At 36.8% G+C, this 22638-nt stretch overlaps 1 protein-coding gene across 2 annotated transcripts in view; it reads left to right on the forward strand.

Annotated features, from left to right (window-relative positions):
* LOC110832786 (uncharacterized) overlaps positions 1-22638 on the forward strand; it is a 56881-nt gene that overhangs the window by 1999 nt on the left and 32244 nt on the right. For both annotated transcript variants that reach the window (XR_002544044.2, XM_022070096.2), the window contains exon 2: positions 20967-21050. The gene's annotated coding sequence lies outside the window, so the exon portion shown is untranslated. The remainder of the gene's footprint in view (positions 1-20966; positions 21051-22638) is intronic.

Here is a 22638-nt window from a genome sequence, read left to right on the forward strand (position 1 = left end):
ACATTCGTCTTAACTTAAAATTAAATTATTTGGTTATTCCGTCAAATCACAATGTATTTAAAATAAGATTTAAAATCGATTATTCGATATGGAACACAGAATGATATTTTAATTATTTTAATTATCTTATTTTAAATACATTGTGATTTGACGGAATAACCAAATAATTTAATTTTAATTTAATAAGTCACAATATGACGCAACTACACTATCTTATTCGTCTTAACGTTATCCTCTCATAAGTTCCCAGGTCTTTTTCCTCTAGATATTCCATTTAAAATTTTTGTATTAATTTTATATCTTCCATGTCCACGTTGCGTGTTACACCTGTGTTTTCCGTGTCGATCTCAAAACACTGCGCGTACCTTGAAAAGTGAAGAGCACATATTAATAAGTTCCTCGTTATGTAATTTTCACCAAGCTTCTGTTATAGAATTACTTTTGCTCTGTTTTGGACCTAGAAATTTTATTCAGAATTTTGTTTAAAACACTCTCAGTATGCGATCGTATTATTCTGTAAATTTAAATCTTTAATGATTTAGGTAGTCAACGGTAGGATGATAGATTATAAACCGAATGATAACAAGCATTCCGCAATTATAACCCGCTTTTAGTGTTATAAATGCCGTCTCTTAATCACACGATATGAAGTGATGTATTTAATCAAAATGTCATAGTTCCGTATGGGACATATAGAATCTGCACACAAATGAAATTCAGATTGTATGTAGACTGTCGTGTATTATTGGGCCAGTGCCGAAGTATGACACACGTTTCTCAGTTTCAGAAATAAAATGGTGGAATGAGATTGGACTAGCTTTGTTTGTCTTTACCATGTGTGTGTGTGATTCGCTTTAAAGCATAAACTGTCGGTATTTTTGAACTCCCAATCACATTGAAACGAACCTTGAGCTAAAACCTCGCCGGGCTTGCTACTCAAGCACTTTATTTATGTAGACTACTTAACGAAACGACGGGCACGTCAGATGGACATAGGTGGAAAGTAACGCGTAACAACAAAGTTTCCTTCCTGTACTTAAATAAGTAGTAAAATTATGTGCATTGTAACAAGAAGTACGCTAAAATAATATATAGAAATTGTATTTAAGAAATTGTATTTAAGTTATTATTGAATTGAATTTTTATATAATTATATACACCTGAAGATAGTTCTTTTAGGAACTGAAACATGTCGTGAAAAATGATGGTCTATTGTAAATCGAATATTTCGATAAAGAACATCATTTAATATTTTAAATATTTTAAATGTTAATTATTGTAATATTTTAATATTTAATAAGAATTTATTGTGATTAGACGGACAAGATTTAAATAATATATATTCTAAACTTTATTACTTACGGGAGAAAATATGTCTTTGTGTGTATTTGTTCCATATGATTAGTATGAAACAAAACAAATTGTTATGAAACTTGGTATGAATATCATCGAATTATATCGTATACCACGTTCGAACATCTTAATTGTATACAGACAATAATAACAGTAATCCCGACTGTTTTTAAAGTCGAACAAAATAATTTGAACTAGGCGTGGCGTCATTTGTTGGAGTGCATATACATCGAACGGTTAATATAGCCTCAAATAGAAATTACTCTCAAAATAGATTATTTAAAATCGGTAACAGTTCTTGAGGTTCTGTGGCACAGAATGTCGCAGTCTGTATAATCTGTTCATACAGGTCCACCAAGCAGTTCGAATATCATCTTTGGCTTTATTCAGTTAATCGAAATCTTGTAAGTTATCGATATCTGTTTCGGCAATCGATTCTACTTCTAACGTCCTGATAAATTTTTTAATTACATGTTTTAATTCAGATTAAGCTTAGGCCTCTGTGCCTATATGATCACTTTATTTAGTGTATTTTATCTAAACCAAGCAATATATTCTGTTAATCGTAGAATTTCATTGTCCTACTACGATTCTGCATTATTGATTTTTCTAAAAATTCGTGTTTCTCAACCTAAAGTACTACGTCACAAGAATTTAGCCCAATTTCTCTATATGTTCCTACGTAGAACTCATTATGCAGTCGAAATTATTGGTGGCAATTAGGGGATGATGAGGAAACTAGTACCATAAACACAAGGGAAAGAAGACGGTCGAAATAAACATGGTTCTTTTCCGGCTTCTTTCACTAGAAATCTAATATGGGGTGAGCGCCCCTGAAACCCATGCTAACTGCAGCATTGTACCAAGATGCAGGTCTATAAAGATTTTATGATAAATGTTGGGGGTTCAGCCATTGACCTAAACAGACGGAAAATCAACCCGAACAAAGCTCCACACCAACATCGCAACGACGAAAAGAATTACAAGATCTCCATAAAATACAAAAAGAATTTTTGTCACGGAACCGATGAATTAGTAACATCTACGAAGTTCTAACAAATTGTTATATTAATTTTAAGCTCAATAGGCTTATAACGTGGATCAAATTGATTCAGTATCTCACGTGGACAGAGTTCAGGTACAAAGAAGAAAAGAAAACTCGCTCAGGTTACGGTCCAACGATGAGCGGTTTCATGTTTTCGTTACAAAATTAATGTCACGGTAAGCGTGAAGTCTGTGTGTTAGATTACCTGGCTTACAAACTTGGTGGAGAAGTTGCCGCAGGAGCACGGCGAATACCAGCGATTGGAGAAAAATTAGGCATGCATCGAAATTATCTGAGTAGGAAATAGATTAAAGAATGGATAGACACATTCAAGTAGCATTCCGAATGAGAACGCCTGTAATTATATATAAATTGTCTGTACAGAAAAATAGGTTCAAGTGGGAATGATGCAATATCACAGCAGCGCTAGGCTCCGAAATAAGTCACGATTATTGCGTATTGTTTAAAAGAAGTGCATAAAATCTATGCATTACGAGAGGACTGTGTCTGCCTACTAGCTGTTTGAAAATTCCGACTAATTTGATTTTGAAGTCCACACTAAATTAAGTGTAGGAATTTCATTCTCATTCATATCGATTCAATATAACCCATGCTCAATATGAAACTAAAATCGAACTTGTCGGATTACTCAAAAATGGCTCATAGTATAAAGAATTGTTATGTGTGTGAAATAGGATAGGTCCTTCTTAAGAAGCCAATAGTCGGTGAACTGGTCAAGGAATTCCTTACCTTTGATGGCTGTTCATATCCGTATTCGCGAAAGCTTGCCATTTTATCGTATCCTGAGCCAAATTACAAAATACACACCCTCAAACACCATATATGTAGTATATATTTTAATATTATCCTGTCATCTACGCCTAGGAATGTTACTAAGTGGTCTTGTCGCTTCAGGTTTTCCATTTTAAATGTTTTGTACATTTCTTATTTCCTCCATTTTTGTTACATTTGTAGGAAAGACGTTGAAGAATTCTGAACACGACTTCTCACAGCTAATCACCGGTAATTTCCCTACCTACTAATAATAAATAAGACTGCATCACTGTGCGCGTGATATATTACTGTGTATCTTAAACGTTTGTTGATCTACCGGGGAAAAAACTTGCATAAACAGCTCTTACCGCAACAGCCTAGTTTTTTATCAGCAGGAGACCTTCTTTTTTGTTGAACCTCCCCAACTCATGTTTATTTTCACTCTGCAGTTATTGTGAACGAAGTATACTTGAATATTTCGGGTGAAAAACCCCGGAATCTGAGTAACGGTTCTGTAGGCATAATAAATAATAAACCTATGAATAAAATATGATGCCTAGTCTTGTAATATTTAGTTGAATAGACGATGTTTAATCTACATAGATTGTATAACGTGAGGATTTGGAAAGAGGCGATCGTCGTCTACTTCAAGATAGCCCACAATTGCGTATGGCTGAATAAAAACATGGATACATTCAAGAGAGCAGTTAACTCGACCGAGGTCAGAACGTGCTAGCCGTCAAATACTGCACTGCATTACAGCTACACAGCTTTGTTCGATCCCATAATTTTGAATTTCTGTTACATTCTTACTCGATAGAATCCAATAGTTCTACTGGAAACAGCTGGATTTGTTGTAAAAATATACATTTTTGAAAGATACACACATTCTAAACTGTATTATCCGCTGATGGTCTTCAACGTCTGCATTGAGGTACTGTGTATGTAACAACTCTGTATAATATTCAGCGTATACGACAGAGTGACATGTGGAGAAGGTTCTTCTGTTTATAAATATGAATTTATAAAGGTGTAAGAAGAAATGTAAGAGACTGTGTAAATAAACTGAATTTCACCATGACAAATAAACGAATTTGTCAGTCTACGGTACATCTATCTGTAGTTTCTAGCGGCGTATCGATTGAATTGTGTAGAAGTTCTCAGATTCAGAAAATTCCCATTTAGGATGCTGCTATAAATACAGGAAGATAGGAATTAGCCGGAAACATTATAAATATTCCGATGAGGAAGAGATTACTTCTCTATGGAACTCACCGCTAACGGACCCATTGCCCGTCCATCAGATGACGCATGAGTGAACATGGAACATCGGTAGAATTTACGCTGTGTTGACAGGGGAACGCCAAAGGACGAGGAGCCACCTTTTCCTCCACTCATCCCACGGGGACTGACCTGAGCGCGAACGCGGGTCTCCGTGGTGAGAAACTGAAAAGCTACCGACTAATCGCCTGAGCTATGGTACGGCCGGAGGAGAGTTTTACTGTTCTGTTTAGATTCTAAAACCATTATTTCAGTTACAAAAGACTGACAAAGGAAGAAAGTAATGTTCATGCTCTTTTTATTTTGTACTGGGTATAAAATATTCTGGCGTGATCGTACAGTTTATACCTACTTATCCTCCGTCTTCATGGCACTAACTAATGAACAATTCTAGCTAGGAACATGGAGTTTTGAATGGATGTAGGTAATTAACATGCACGCAAATTACGAAATAAATTTGATTTTGTTACCAGTGGCAAATATGGCGTCAGTGCGTAGCATTGAAATTTAATGCATTACAAATCTGTAATGTAAAGTATGCACAGAATAGATCACTAAACTGTGAAACATAATTTAACTATCCTATAATAAGTTTGAAGTTTTTAAGGTAAAGTAAACGCCATGACCTTCTCAAAGGCTGGGCTGATTTTACGTTACTGGGAGCTTGGTAGCAACAATGTCTGAAGTGTCACTAGGGGGGGGGGTAATTTAATTTGCTCGAGAGTAATGTTTTCGTTGTCTAGAGGGCGTTAACGCAAACAGGCGTGGCTTTAATTGATCGTCAAATAATATTAATTTTCTTTGCAGTCCTCTACTCAGGTTTTACGTCACTTACAAGCCTCAGGTACGCTGAAATTGTACTCTGATATTAATGTGATTGTCTTTGCCAGCAAGTTTTATTCTATAATCATGTTATTTTATATTAATCTATGATTTGGACGGTACATACACATTATAACGTCTAAATAGTTTTGCTGTAATTCTGGCTTCGCTAGATTGAGCTTGGAGTAGCTAATATAGCCTAATGTCCATACCAGATTACCAGAAATATCCTTACAGTTATTGAAAGTGTACAGCCGGTTATCACGGTTGAATAAGTTTTGTTAGACCTGTCATGCGCATGCGCTGAAGAACGTGCCTATGGAGAAATCATCGCCATCGCGCATTGCGAATTTGGGCATTTGTCACGATGGTATAGAGTCTGGAGTAGCGACCGATGGGAGAACTTGCATGCAAAATTCCATAAATTTCTTTCCAGCCGTTATCAAGTTATGTTCACTTAACACTGTTGAGGGTCTTAAGTGATAGTTTTTTTAAAAAAAAACAGCCTGGTTGCGTTTAATCAGTAACAAATTATAAATCGACGTAGTGAATTTCCTTTTCGGCGAGGGAATATGAGATAACAACGCATTAGATCGCCCAAAATTCACACTGAATTTCAGTCACATGACAGAAAGAAACAAGGCCTTCGCAAACTTAACAGAACAAATTATTTTATCAAGTATTAAGTCATAAAGAAAATTTACCGGGAAATTTACGAAACCAAATGACAGCGCCATAGTAGCATTATATTGGGTTAATTGTCAATGCCATCAGATGTCGCGAATGTACAAAGTTTGGAAGTGATGGATATGTAAAAAGTTAAACTCTCTGGGCCAAAGCGTTCTTGTACATAACTCATAGATCTTTTGGTCCAGGTTATACTCTGTGAAAATGGTAATAAATATAATCAACGGCCTTATGTAACTAAAATAACACTGTCTGCGGCTGAATTACTTTGTAATCTATAATTGGAGATATACATTTAAGCTATTGATGTGACAGGTAGTTAAATTATAGAATGTTACTTACATACAACTAATTTAAATAAAGGATACATGACGTTATCCACAGTTGTATGTTTATTGCTGTTCAGAGAACATCTTTATGAAATTGGTTGTGGGTACATACAATTTAATTGTTTTGATGTATACTTTGCCTTTGTGTTTTCGTAATTAACTTATTAACTTACTTGCGTGTAACATGAAGGGCTGACAGGTGGTAGCCCTGAACTGATTAGTGAAGAGAGGAACTTTGGCTTGAATACCTCAATTGCTACTACTATCTAGTCTAAGTGATTAGCTATATAATTTCCACAGAAGCAGTGCTACATTTCGGTTTGGTTTAAATAAACAGGCTAAGCTAGTTTATTTGCATCTTGTTACTTTGCTGTTGATATTACTGAAACAGTCGTCATAATTATCGCTGTCATTATCATCGTTGCTTATCAGATATATTCTAACACTGTTTCTTTTAATGTAAACTTAAGAGTGGTATATATGTTTACGTTTACTTGACACGTGCTACATGCCCCACCCATATCATGCTCCTTGATTTGGTCGCCGGTTTGATGAATAGTAAAAGTTATGAAGGTCCGTGTTGTGCGGTTTTCTGCAGTCTTCTAATATACTTCTTCGCTCTTTGGTCCAGATATTCTCCTCATCAACCTATTTACAAACAGTCGTGGTTTTTTTACGTGGCATATAAATGCATTTACTAATATGTTTTGATATTGAACGATGTCCATCTCACGTTTAAGTGACCCAGACATCTCAGTTGGTCACGAGAATTATTTTAAGGGTAGTAATTGTATTTAATCAAATTTCACTTACTTTTGAAACTGCAGAGCTTCGAGTTGGCTAAGTACGATAAATCATTCTGAGACGTCTTTATCAACTTAAATGTTGTGTTTTCTCTCATTGTTTGATAAGAGATGAGAGATTGTCGGTTTTTAAAAATAAAAGAGTAAACACATTTGAGAATTCAAGTAGAGTATCACTGTGTTTGAAGGCAAATACTTCTTGCCTGAGAATCTTCCAAGTAATGTAGAAATTATTAATTCTATCATCTTTTTCTGTAAAAAATAAAAAAAATCCAACAGGGCCTCTATAGAAAACTCTCTATATTTTCTTATTATCCAAATACACAAAACTCCTACGTCGTGATAGAATGTTTATACGAAAAATAAAGTGATCGTAATGCCTCTGAAGAATGGGCCGGTCTGTCTGCACTTTTTAGTTCTTAGAAACGCATTTGTCTTCGGTTGTATGAAAGATAGATGGTTATTTATTGGAGAGGAGAGAATTGCAATGGAAAATTCCTCCAGCCCCGCCTGCCTGTCAAAAACGCAAAGCACAAAGCACCCTTGTCTTGCTCTCTCTTTTAGCTCGTCTTATGCACTGACAAAATCTTTGAATTTAGCCGTTCATTTCAATACATTTCGCAGCTCGCCATGACGGAATAACTGACCATATATATGACTGATAGTATGGTTATAGCGGTCGTTGTTTGTAGTAAAGCATTTGCCTAAAATGACCAGGAATTACTAAGTTAAAATAGTTAGTATCCGGATTGTGAATCAAATACGAGTCCTACGGAATACGAACCACTGTACAGCGATGATCTGCAGAATTTAAAGATAATTAAATATTTCGAAGTATTCTTCATAGAAATTGTGCACACGCCAAATATTTGTCGACTTCCTAGTTGCTTTAAATATGTAATTACACGATTTATTTCCTGCCATTAAATAACAAATTATAGCACAAGTGAACGCACGCAGCCGACCTTGTGCAAGAATCACTACTATTCTTGAAGTTGAATTAATGTAAGGGATATATATAATAAATGTACCATATATCTGTTTCTCAGTACATTTATAAACTGCACGGTACAATGTATCTTCTAAAAGTTCATAATAATTCCCTGTTTCATGGGACCAGAAGATTCATTATCGTGTCAGATAAGCTAGCCAATGTATTATATTCTTAGTTGAGTCCAGTTAACCTCTTAAAATAGATTTATGTAACCCCATTTTAATATTCTTTTACTCTCTATTTCCAAGTCTATAAGGTGGCTTCGTCCTTTGAGGTTCTCTACCAAAAGGTTCTGTGCATTTCTTCACAGTTATTTCACCAATGAATAAATACTAAATAATAAGTAATTGCGTAAGAGAATATTGTCGTCTTTAATATTCTCTCTTGCCCACAAAAGAAAGTGTCGTCTCTCCATTGACAAATCGATGTTGAACATCATACGGACCATCGTATGCGGACTGACTTCTGAAGTTATTTATTTCTTATTTATTTAAAGTAATTTGCTTCAGTTTTACCTCGAAAATAAGAAGGAAGAAGAAAGACATAGAATAAAAGAACGAGCAGTATTTTTTGGGAGTTTTTGGGCCACGTTTCTTTCACTGATCTTCTCAAACACCAAATAAATCCATACACGTCACAGCTTGCAAGCGTAATATTTCCTAAGTAGCATGAAAGAATTGTTATTAGATGTCATAAATTTGTAGTGATAGTACGATAGTTACAGAAACGTGGGTTCATTTAATTAAATTCGCTCAGTATTGATGAAAGAGGAAGAATGTTATGAGGATTTGCTCGATAGTACACAAAGGAAGTCAGGAAGGCATGACATACGTTAGGTGGAAGCGTCAAGCCACGTAAATAGAATCTTTTATTGCCACAGCGAAGGGCTATAAACCCGAAGTATTTCTGCTTGCTTTGGGGCTCTTTCAATGGGCGTCCTTTGTAACGAACTCCGTGAAATGAATTAGGCTAAATAACCAACATTTACAACGTTAACTATGAATTCCCTAGGAACTGGTTAAGAAGTTCCCGAAGATGGCAGTCTGGTAGAAATTTTAAATTCTGTCAGACTGCAACCCACCCAGAAGACGGCCATCTTCGTCCTCATAGCCGTCAAAATCTAAATCCCTCTAAGAAATTCTCTGTCTTTAATATAAATCGAAGATTATTTTCTGTATTCACGTGAGCTCAGCACCACGCCCTCTCATGAGTCAACTTATTTCAATCCACGGAGACACATCCTATTTCATAATATTCGCTTTAATATTATCATCCCATCCACGCCTATGCTTCTGATTTTAGACTGACTGTATAAATAATCCAGATAAAGGAGCGTGGTCAAACCAGCATTTAGTTTTAAAATTTGTTTCACCGGACCTCCTCTTATGCGTAGAACTGGATCCACCGATTATGGCCGCTGATCTTTTAGGGAGAGCCCAGTATGCGGACCACTCAATGAAGGAAAGAAGGAGTTTTCGTCGGTCAGTACAGTCTGTGCCAGTGCAGCAGAGTAGAAGCCTGATAATTCTTGTCTTGTGACTGTGCTGTGTTAACAACATGCCACCTGTTCGTTACAATCACCTTTCTGGCATTGACAACGCCTCGTATCACAACACTCAGACACACAAACCTCCGACGTCTTAATCAAAGAAGGACGAAGTGAAAGCCTGGCTATTGGAAATAAACATATCATTTTGTGACATGTTGAAAGTTCAACCGTACGATTTAATCAAATTAAATAAGTCAAAGCACAAATATTATGTGAGTGATCAGATTTTAGCAGACAAAGAACGTACTGTGCTGAGACTTCCGCCATACCTTCCCGATTTAAACCCCATTGAACTTCTTTGGGCAGACGTAAAACAATGGGTTGCAAGCAAGAACGCAACATTTAAAAAATAAGACGTCGAGCATCTGTGTCGCCAGAGATTCGAAGAAATTAGGCAAGAGGAATGGGATAATTTATGTCAGCATGTGAAAAAATTAGAATAAAATTATTATTAGCAAGAAGGTATAATCGAAGACGCTATTGAACGTATTATAATTGAAGATAATAGAGCGGACGGCAAAAGCGGTAGTGACGAATCGAGTGATGTCAGAAAGCGATGGTCTGTGGGAGTGGAAGAATTGGAAGACGACCGAAGAGTTGTGAAGAAGATAAAATGATCTAATACTCTCTGCAGTTTTATTTTTCTAGTGATTCTTAGTGCAGTGAAATAGACATTACTGTGTTATATACCGTGGTGATATTTTATTTGGTGTGTTCTTTATGCGGCCTGCTGCCATCCCTTCCAGCAAACTTCTGGTAAGTGACTCGCTCCGATGTTCCAATTCACAAATTTCAGCGGCCAAAAACGCTGGAACGCTTTATACATACAGATGGCTCGCTACGTTATCACAGGAGCGAGCTTGTTGAAAGTGTCACAAATTTGCCGTGAAATTAATACACAAGGAATGTTTATAAAATTGAGTTTTGTAATGGCCTGTGCGCATCGCTTCCCGTTTTAGAGTTCTGTCGAACATTCTTTTAGTCAGGGTTACCGAACCCGACATTTTTACGTAATGGAGTCGTGCCAAGTGAAAGATCCCTGTGATTACCGTTGTGGGTATTAGAACGGCGAATTTTAGCCTATTAAATTACGGTTATTGAACTTTCATAATTAAAGAACAGCAGTTACATCTGAACGGGTTGAAGAAACTTCGAAGTTATAAAGACCAGCTTTAAATTTCACGTAAATGGAACAATATTCTTAAACAGCTCTTTACATAGAAGATCAAGACACCGTTAGTAGAGAGAACACAAACAGGAACGAAAATTATACAATTAAAATATCCACACAGATGCCTTTTGTTTAAACTTCAACCTCATTAAATTTCTCATAGTTCACTGCACCTCTAAATTAATGAGCGTTCATAGAATCAATTTTCCGAATTATTATCTTTTATCTGAAATTTATTTTTCGACATCTTGAAAGTTATAAATTTTTGAAAGCGCTATATATATACACAAAGGAATGTTTAACCTGTTCCTTACCTGCTCATTTAAAATTCTTTTCTTATTTATTTTTAGGTCATGTGGTCATCATTCTTGAAAAGTTACTAATGGCTTACTTCGTTATTTCTGAAGTAACTGCGAGAATTACACTTAAGTGCACTGTTAAATAACATACATTTTAATTAGTCATTTCCTTGCTGTGAGGGGATCACTTGTTCAGAAATACGGGCTACATCTGTTGTGAATATTTCTGGTCTTAAGTCGCGGCAATGAAAATTGTGTCTCCCTTCTTCTCTAGACAATTCAAAATAATGAGAATCTAAATTGCTTTGGAAAATCAACGAAATGAAGACGTTTAGTTTCTAATTTAAAAAATGTGCGTATTAAGGGGCTGTGTCGCGTTTAGGCGACGTTTGAACTAAAATTTGCAAAGATTGTTCTGTTAGCTTTGCCACGTTTTGACCGTCTGCTCGTACGTAATAACTCGAGATTGGCTGAAAGGATTCTCACGAAATCTGACACTGTTGATATTTACTAAAATTTGTCGATATATTCCAGTTTCGGATGAAATAGGATAATTATAATGGACAATACATGAGGCCCTACAAGCGTTTCTGCACGCGTGACTGGGTAGAGAATCCCCACAAGTGGAATTCGTTGGTGGTGAATCCCTAAGTGGGAAATCAGCAACTGGAGAATACTTCAGAGCAAACTCTGGCCAAGATCTGCTTCGCAGTTGCTTGTTTGTTAAAACACAATACTACATTGTTCAGTCAATTCATGCATTATTAGAGAAATTGTTTCCAATGTGTAGGAGATGGATTAATGGTATTATTAAAATAGATCTCTGTATAACAAAATGTTAAATGGACTTAGCAACTTTACGATACAGTTAAATGGCTGACTTTTGTAGACAATGAGACGAATCTTTAAGTTCTGTCTAATGACAACATTTTTTTATCGGTTCAGTAACAGTCTTGATGATGGAATATCATGAATTATGTAGACTTTCGTGTACTTAAGTAGGCAGGTAATTCCGTGGATAAGAATGCGTAGAAGCTAATAGTTCTTCAGTTGGTTAAGAAATGGCAAAGTTTTGTGACTGTGTTTGCAGGAGCCCGTTGCTGGACCCTAACGCGGGCCAATTAAATCCATCACTCTCACACAATGCCTGTTGTATTCATAATAATGTTATTCTTCGATGTCATCATCGTCATCATCACGTTCTCTTAATGTATGTGTCTGACACGTAATGATAATGAAGTAAAGCGAACATGCCGTGTGTTATGTATCGTGCATTATCTCAACACCGCACTGCACTCAGAACCGATCGGCCTCTGAAATTCAGTTAGTAGCATTGTCCATACAAGCCACTGAAGTAGGAGAGGCTAATGTCAGCATCGCAGTTAACCGGAGAATTATCAGCCTTAGAGAGTGGAGTTAATCAGTAATTGACGTTGGATATTAACTGAATTCTCACACGGCTGAGAAAATGTCATTGTATTCAGTCAAAGTGGCACACTGAAATGTTATATAAATTACCTCCTATCGCGAACAAACACCTGACATTACTGTACTAATCTATTGCGATAATTATGTTTGTAGTGATCATTTTGGGGTTAGTTTTGAAAATAAAAATTCCTGTGACAACTCTTCGTCCTGTCAGGTGTGCATGTCTGTCTCAAGGAGTGGCAGGAGCACCCATAAAGCTGGATGGATATCGATTGAATTCTGTCTCTCACGTTAGAAGGGAAGAACGTGTGCACTTTAGACTGAAGGTGTGTGAGAACAGGATATTCATGAGAATATCCGGACGTAAGAAAGGGGGCGTAACAATAGCAAGAATAAAATTTATGACTGGGGAACTCAGCATTTATAACTGTCATCAGATGTAATGAGGTCGATCAAATGAAGAGGGCTGTGATGGGCGAGACATGTAGCTCGCATGGTATAGGTTTGTGGTATTCAACCTGGGGTACGCGAAGACATCTTAAGGGGTACGTGAAATTTAAAAAAAAAATTTATGATAAACACTAAATAATCAGTAATGTAATTTATTTAATTTGTTTTAGATGTAGATTATATACTATATATAACTTGAATTATACACCAACAACTTTGGGGTACAAAGTTGAAGAAAAATTATATGTGGGGGTACGCAAACAAAAAAGGTTGAATACCACTGTTATAGGTGATAAGTGCATGCATTTCAGTTTGGAACACCTGAAGAAAAGAGGGCAACTGGCGCGCCAGGCATCGAGAGCAGCTATAATATACCATTAAGAAGAATCTTTAGAATGCATTGTGAAGTTGTAGACTGGATTCAACGGTATCTTTGTTTGTATATCGTCTGGACTATAAAATTGTAAAATACATTTTTCGAAAAGTTGTAATTTTGTAATTTAGACGGTGGAAAATGTCCAGAAAAGACTATCTTAAACGTTATAATGTGCCATCGTTAGAAGCTTCAAAACTTCTAATAGATTCAACTGGTTCAATATATTGTTTTTGTCATTGTTTTAGGGTAAAAGGTTTACAATTCAGAAAATGATGAATAATATGGCTCGGTTAATGATATAATGTAAGCAGCATGTTTTATATAAGTTATTAAAATAGTGGATATAAACATGTACCTGCGATATTTTAAAGAACTGAACACAACCTTCATCGATGTAGAAATAAAATCATTCGTTTAGTATCAGGGACTGTTTCGTTACGTACAAAGAAATTTGCAGTTATAATTTGTATTTATTTGTCGTCCTACCCCGAGATATGAGAACATTATTCATGATGTACGCACCAGCCATTCTATGACTCGAATAATTCCGTTCCTGAACACCGACTTGTATCATTAGAACATAATCCGGTATGTTTCCACGAACATTAAAAGCCTACTGTGCCATACAAGCAGTGACCTCATTGGAATGACGGTCGTGTTCTGGTGGACAATCTAAGTGCGCAAAGAGAAATTATTTCAAGGGCTCACAACGAAATCTATGCACGTAGACGCCACTTGACGCCCAGCAGGCAGACGCCTGCCCCTGACAGTAGACGCGCCTGACGTGTGTCCTGATTTCAGCTTCCACAAGAAGTCGCTTATAATTCATCCCTCCCTGTATCAAGTTGATGAGCAAATCTGTGCACTTAGGGGCGGGTTAAATTTTGATGTAAAATGCGTTTCGACTCATGGAAAGCAGAGTGAACTAAGCCTCTAAAGTGTGTGTTTGTTATAGAATGAATAAACGTTAGATGTTCAAGCTAACCAACTTGAGTTTTTATATAGAAGGTAAGAGTGGCCCAGCTCGTAAAGAAAATCCCTCTTTCAAGGAAAAATTAAGCATTAGATTCACTGTCCTGATTAAAATGGCTCATTGCTGGTATCCGTGGACAGCTGTTATGCGAAATGACGGAAGGGAATGTGATGGATGGCGATTAGCGGGGGCTGAGTTATTGGTTTGAGCATCCGGTCAAATAAAATTAATTACACGCTTCAAACGATTGTTCAGGCCACTCTGTTGATGGCTCGCTTTGATTCTACAGCAATACCAGTTACAACGGTTTTATTTTCTAGCAATTAACTGTGCTTGTTAAACAGAATCATTTATAATAAACTGTTTATTAAGTTATCTGTTTCAATAATTGAGTGATCATGTACCGGGTCTGATAGTGCTTAGTGCAGAGGTGCACAGAAAATTTTAATGAGAGAGTGTCAATACTATTTAAATTATCAGATCAAGGATTAGATGGACCTGTAGCACGCGTGGGTGAGATGAGATAGATTTAGGCCATGTAATATTTTAGTCGGAAGACGGGAGCATTTGTCTTAGTATATTAGAAAATGAGCGTGTGGATTGATTTCAGCTGGCTCGGGATGGGGTTCAAACGCTTCCAAACGCGGTAGTAAACCTTTGGATTCAACATAATTCACTAAAATTTCACAGTCTAGGCCTGCGAGTTAAATAAGAATCGGGATAACTCTGTCAGAAAAGTGATTTGATTCGGGCTGGTCTACAGAGAATCAATTCCCCGTGTTGTAAAGGATTTTCATCCGCCGCCTAGTCGAGACCGGTTCTCAGGTCCTTCCCGAGTCCAGTCTTACGGATAACGACGGTAGGGCTTTTTCCCTGGCAGAAAAGTGGTCGAAGCGTGAAGTTACGCACTCACATCCGTCTTGTATCAAAGTTAAGGATTCATTAGCTTTGCCTTTGTCTCTCGGCACGTCTTCGTGGCGCGGCGCTTAAGCACAGAAAAAATCATCTTTGTAAATATTATACATATTTTAACTTCACTATTATTCCTGCCTGGTCATTTTCCTTTAAGCCATGTAGTTGTAGCCCTTTGTTGTTCTTTCCAGTGTTTTGCACTCCAAAAAGGAGTGTGCTCATTGAAGTTTCCAGATCGTTCGGTTCGCTGGTTTGTTAACACAAAGCACTTTGTAACTAAAGGACGGCAAAATCCACGTGGCCGTTATTACCGTCACCTGCATTTAACGACGTACATTCACCGGTTGTTGCAGTAAAGCCAATGTTTTAATATAGTTGTTTAATATCACTTACTGATAGCTCAGAGCAAAGAGAATGTGTTTTTAACAAGACTCCAAAATTAGATTCTCAAAAGAGTCCGCAAGTTTTTCCCTTCTGAACAAAGAATCGTGTTAAGTAAAATTTCGCAGGAGCGTGTCATCGATAGTAGTAAATGTGTTTAGTATAAACTGTACTCTTTATTTATACGTGGTCCTTTTATTTGGACTGATTGTTAGTGAATATCGCTAAGATAAAAGTGATCGTTTTGTGAACTTAGTTTTATTTTATTTATTTTCCGATGTTCTGTGTATTTTAGGTTCTGATGTGCACTTATTGTAGATGTAAAATAGCTCTTAACAGGCTTGATCGCCGATGGAGATACAATACTGTGCAGATTGTAAAATAGTTTTCTGTGTTTTATTGAAACCCTCTGAATGCACTATAGTCTATTGGTCGTCATAAAAGATAACAAGTTTAGGATTCGGTCGCAGTTTTTGTCATTTACGTAAAGATATAGATGTGTAGCTTCCGTCTTAAAAATAGTAGTCTCGGAAATTCTGAGGTGTTTTGCGTCTGAAATAAAACATTAAACTTGCCTGTCCTGGGTATTAATATCGCAAAGAATAGTTCTCACATCTTGTGTCACAAAAATAGTTCATGAACTTGTGCGATGTTCATAATAATCGCCTTAAACACGAAATCTGATGCTTTATTTTCAATCCAGGTGTATGACGCAAACAAAAGAAGTGTTTCGCAAATGTCTAATTAAATTCTTCCCGTTTGTACTTCTTGGCACGTTTGTAACCTAGTTCTGCTTCTATCAAGTGGGAAGGAAAGGGAAAATTATTTAAAATCGGACAAGTTCATGCATTATAATAGTGATTCGTTCAACATGACACGTTTGGCAGTTACTTTCATACTAAATTATATTTGAGAATTATTTAATAAGAATTGTGATACACTTTTCAAAATATTTTGTTTTAAAACGAGTTAAAATCTTGCATTTAATGCTATTTTATACAGCCGTTCCAAATCCAAGTTACTCAGAACAATTAAATCTGATTGTTGATTTTCTGAATAATTACAGATTGGCGTAAAGAACTAATTATATACTTTTCCAGCGTGTGTGGGAATAGATTTTTGTCTAATTATGTGTAAAACGTATTATAATTTTATAATTTATTGGTCAGATTATGATTCCTTTATTTCATTAATGATGTTTTCTTTTAACTCGGTTTATTATATTACATATTTCGTATACTAGATCTGAGAGATGATCGACTGCGTTTGCAGGGCCAAGAGACAGGCAAGTGAGACTAAACCTACATAATTCGTGGTGATGAAAGAATTGCAATTTTATTAATTTAATACGCAGAGCTTTACTACAAACAAAATAAAAGCAGAAATTTGCAATGATTAAAGGGTGTGCCATTTTATTGAAGTTAGCACTGCAATCACATGAAATGATGTTCTCCTAGTAGAAGAGCTCTTATTTAATTTATTTTATTTAACGATAATTTGTCAGTAGTTGAGGAGATTACATAGCATCGAATATATAGTGAATAATAAATGTGGAAGGAAGCAGCCGCGACCTCGTATCCCGGCATTTGCCTGGAGGGACTGAGGAAAATCACGAGAAACCCCAGTCAGGATAGCAGGCCTCTGGGTCGAGATTTGAACTCGGGACCTCCCGAATACGAAGCAAGCGTTGTAAGCTAGAACAACTCTTGCACTGTACTGACGTTTGCTTCATCGCAGTTTACTTCAAACATGTCTTAGAAACTAAATAAATTGTCTGCGTTGGACCTCTGGCTTATTTCCAAGGGCCCTATAGATAGAATTGCACCTTGTTCATGTCTGGTATCTGAAAGGGCCTTAAACTTGTTACTGTGGAACTATGCCGGGACGTTTGTGTAAGGTAGCTCACATAAATCTTTACCTACATAAAGGTGTTCCTTTTAATGGTTTTTACTACAAACTGTATCAGGTACTTAAATCGAATTAGCCTCATCATTTAGCAACTCTGCATTTTTCGCACAAATGTTATTTGTGGTTTCATGTGATTTTCATAATAAAGAATGGCTGTATCCTTAACAGCAATTATTTTATTAACCGGAAAATGTTTTTAGTTGGGCGTAGGAACTGGATTATTAAATATTATTTATTTCATCTTCGGCTTTAAAGGGTTAAGGGCTTACATTTTACTTTGCTGGGCGTATTTCGAAGTTATATGCGGGCATAATTATGTAGTTTAATTTCTGATTAGTTATTCGAACTTGAAGTAGTTTCCAGTTGGACTTTTAAACTTCTGTCATGAAAAAGCATTAAGTGAAATATTTTACACGAACATTATTATAGTAATTGTTTTGTATGGGTGTGAAACACGGTATCTTATCTGGATAAACTTTTGTTTGAATAGAACGTTCTGAAGATAATATTTAACCTTAAGCAGTGAGAAGTAAGTGAACAATTTAGGAGGTTGAGTAACGAGGCATTTTATGATTTATACTGATTACGTGATACTGTGAAGTTATCTCGGATTGGGGAGACAAGAAATGCATACTGTACTACAAAATTTTAGTCGGAAAACATGTTTGAAAGTGGTCACGTGGAAGACAGAAAGGAAATGGAAGGAAAACACTAATGTGGATGTTAAGTAATTAGATTCTGAGGGTGGGAGTTGGATATAACTGGCTCAGGATCGCGGGTTTTGGTGTTGGCGGTGTTGAACGTTGGGGTTTTGCTGCCGAGCTTAATTGGAACGTTTGTGTAATCGATATTACTACTCATATGAAAGGTTATAAGATAACAGTTGCGAGGAAGATTATTTTAGGAAGAGAAGTGTAACAATAGCCTTTGTCCCATAAAGACACAAGAAATTTCTTTTCAGAGTTGACAGCGGTGAGTGAGAAGAAAATAATCTTGCTAAGAAACTAATGAAAATGATGTGCAGAACTGTGTGTGTACATAATCACAGTAAGTCAGTCGAGTGTACGAACATGGAAGTTCAAGTTCACTGCAGTTTTTCCTCTGTGAGTAGAGGCATTGCAGCTGGGTGCTTCAAACAATTGCAAGACAAGAAGATATTTCTGACATTTACCACCTCGTGCCCCAATTTATGAACTTCTAAAATCCTCTCTCTTCCCCATGCAGACTGCTTTCAGCTAAGATTTCAAGGATTTAGATATAAATTTAAGCTATAATTAATATTAACTTCTTTATCCAATTTTATTTATTTGGAATTTACCCGTACCCTCAGCTACGAAGAAGACGTCACATTTGTCACAAAATTGAAGGAAATATTAAACATATAATGCTATATATAAAAATTACGGTCTAAAATGACATAATAAAGTGATATTCCATGAGCTGGACGACCTGAGTTTGATTCCTGGCAGGGTTTTAGTTTTGCACTGTGGATAGGCCAATATGTGATGTCGTTTGGGAAGTGAACTGGGTGGCCAGCGAACGTAGCTCCCGTTATATCGATCAGGGTTCCCACCCATTGCCATATCTGCGTGTTATCGTTCAAAAACTACAATCTGCATGCAGTGTTCCGAAAGCTACGCCAATTCATGTCTGTCACGTCCGTGGCTGTGGAACAGACGAATGCAACTCAAATGTTTAGTTGCGTGAGCACAGATGATTGAGTGTTATTTCACGACGTTTCTGCGTAACGGGTAAAATTATCATGTCCTGTGAATAGGCAAGCAACTGAAGGAGGCGGTTGTGGTATAACTGAGTAAAACCATATCAAGCCTCAGTCGGTAACCTGGCCGGAATTCAAACCGTTTTTGGCTACTTTCTGAATATAAATTTTCGCTATTCTAACTTGTTATAGAAGTGTTACGTGTATTGGTTTTTTAACAAATCGTTGCTTTGTCGAATGGTGGATGATAATGAGTGCTGGAGCAGGAAGGAAACGGCGTGACTTACTTTAAGGTCCTGTGACAGGATCTTCTTGTAGGAACTGAGGTAAGCCAGCAAATACCTTAGAAATAACAGTCAGTCTCCAGACCTTACTTAACTCCAGTCTAGGACCTCTATCGAGTGCTGACCACTGTACAGCAACACTAGATTCCTTGAGGTGGGTCTGTTTTCGGCGTCCGGACTTACTGTGGATGTCGTCCATGTAATTCAGATATATACAGAAACTGTATTCAATATGAATCAACTACTAGTTGGATAGCGCTGTGGGTCATGTGGCCAGTTTGTGGTTTGTGATACGCAGATATAGGTAAATCTATTATGCGCGTTGTGGGGACGAGAGCTACTGCCCAGCATAGCCACGGACCAATAAAATCACGAATAATCTTACAGAGAGCAGCCGGTATACGAACGTGGTACATCCGGGTTCAAATCTGAAAAGGCGTCACTTAAGCTAACCAGCTCGTAAAATAATGTTTACAAGTTTAAAATGGGGTTTGCAGGATTTTAAACAGAGCTTGTATAGTTTAGTAAACTTAATTTGAAAGCGTTAGGGAATAAGTCTAACCTTCACGCAGGTTTCTTTGTTGTGCGTTATTTCTAGATTCTGAAAACAGTTCTTTGTTCAGACTCAGCAATAAATATTTATACTCAGAAGTTATATTCAAGGATATCTTAGTGTTTGGCAATTACTATGAGTAAAGACTTGTGCCCGCTGTAAGCTGTCGAAATTAGAAATTTTGCATCGAAACGCCCACTCAACATAATTTCTTCTCTTACTTATTACGCGTGTCAATTTTTCTTCGTTAACATCATGTTTCTGTCGTGTGATGAAATAAAGTTTATCTTCTGAAGAGAATATAAGTGGTAAGAGCATATGAATTTGCTTACATTGACTCTCATTAGACGCGGTTTTGCTATCCGCGGTTTTATTCAAGTATCATGAGGAGCTTCATCAATATCCTATATGCGGCCAAACTCTAAGACTGTTACCTGCGTCGAAAGGTATCCAGTCTTGTCAGGCAATGAGATGCAGTAATTCTGACGCTAGTTTAACATCAAATGGCGATTGCTTTGTGTTTCCCGATTTTGTTATGCGCGCGTTAAGCGAATCTTATCCTGATTAGCAACTGTAAACTGATTTCTCAAAGAAATGTATGGGATATATTACCTCACAATAGGCCACGACTGCTTGGTTATAAAATCATCATCTACTCTTCGTTTAAGATTGTCTTCCATTTTAATCTACTCTCTGGACCCATAACCTCTGCCGTTAAAACGTATTGCTTAATAATATCTACATTTTAATTGTATTGCCTGGTAAACAGCCCCAGAACACTTAAATATATGTTATCATTTTTAATGACATTTTATGTTTAAGCATTTCACCCTTATTTTATACCTACTATCTTATTATTTTATTCTCTTTTTAGGTTGGAAATTTCAATGTGACCAACTTTATCTGTCGCAGCGCTTCTTAGGACAGATAATTCACTTTAAATTCCATCAGCACTGAGGTAGGTAGAAAAGTTTTTACATATAGTGTAGTACTATTCGATTTAGTATCATCCACTCGCATCACTTGTAAAGTTAGTGTAGACAGTAAAAAAATAAAACATGCATTATTTATAAAATTTTTGAATACACAACACTTTTCCCCACAAATTCTATTATAGGGCTTCACGTGCGATGTGATATGCCTTCATATTTGTTTCCTCACCTTTGAAAGTGGCTGTATTTGACGCTCCGGCCAGTGTCACGAACTTCATACTCCCTTCAGGACAAGTTTCCCCGAAATACTCTTGCGTAAAACTACATTCTGCATGCTAAGAACGAGATAACTCGTTTATAAACTCAGGCCTCGTTTGCTGTGAAGTTGAGGTGTACAGTAACAGTGACTACGAAGAACTACTGAGCTACCTCTTTGCGTTTCATTCGGTCTATATATTTTAGTGGAAACTTACAAAAGCAACTTATAACAGCGGTAGGCCACGGCGTTATAAATCTTACGAAAATTTATTTTGAATCTGTCACTTATTATTAACAACTGTTTTATGATTATGTTCCTAATTATAGTCGGTATTCGGGTGACGATTCGAAATTTGGACTTACAGAATACGCAGTACAAATAGTTTATGGGCATCTAACAAATAGGCCAGAAACGGAGAGAAGAAGGAAACTAGTGACGGTGAAAGATGAACTTAAGTTTTAGAACCGGTGGAATTAAGTAACCTAAAACCGAAATTTTATTTTATGTACATTGCAAAAAGAGCATAATTTTTTTAAAAAATACACAAAGTTCCTGGTAGTAATATTCGATGTGTGTATAAGCATTTATGTTTGTTTCGGTTGTTTTTTGAATGAAACAAATGAGAATATGCATTTTGATAGAGTCGCATTTTCCGTTTCGAATAGTAGTACTATTCAACTTGTACCCGCTGAAAGCCTTTGTGGGGGTTCCCTTCTTTTATCCTGCTCTCCTGACACATCAAAGCCCACTCTTCTTGTTGCTATGGAAACACCATCCGTGCCTTGTCTGTACACCGTAAACTCTCTGACCTTTTCACGAACCTCTAACAGGCCATTAAAACGAATTATCACAAGTAAGAAAAAATGTTGTAACATGGTCTCTGATCGATATTCAGGCTTTTATCAAGTTTCATGGATTATTTCGAATTATATCGTTTAGGCGGAGGATCTCAGGTAAGCCTCAACTAGCTGGCTAACAACGCCTGGCTGGAACTCGCTAACTATGCTTATTATGTGGTCGATTCTGCTGTGTCTCAGTGTACATAATACAGCTGAACCTCAAAATGTTTCATTTCTCGAAGTGTTGGCCGAGCTAACACGGTTAACTTGAACTCTCCGCCCCTGGGCTATGTCATTCAGAAAACTAGGCGGCCCATTGGCCAGATATTCTTCACCCCATCATTAACAAACACGCCAGCGACTGAAATTAGCTTTTTCATCACAGCACGGAAATAATGTCATAAGTTAATTTACCTACGGAAGTGAATTTTCTGAGTAATAGCACTGTAGCCTGTACCACAAAGAGTTCATATACCTCCTGTGTGACCCGTAAAGAGCTACAAGCTAAGCTGGCTC

The sequence above is a fragment of the Zootermopsis nevadensis genome, unplaced genomic scaffold (assembly GCF_977971745.1).
Source record: "Zootermopsis nevadensis isolate Lab colony 2312 unplaced genomic scaffold, Znev_1.0 Znev_ptg000028l, whole genome shotgun sequence".
NCBI lineage: Eukaryota > Metazoa > Arthropoda > Insecta > Blattodea > Termopsidae > Zootermopsis > Zootermopsis nevadensis.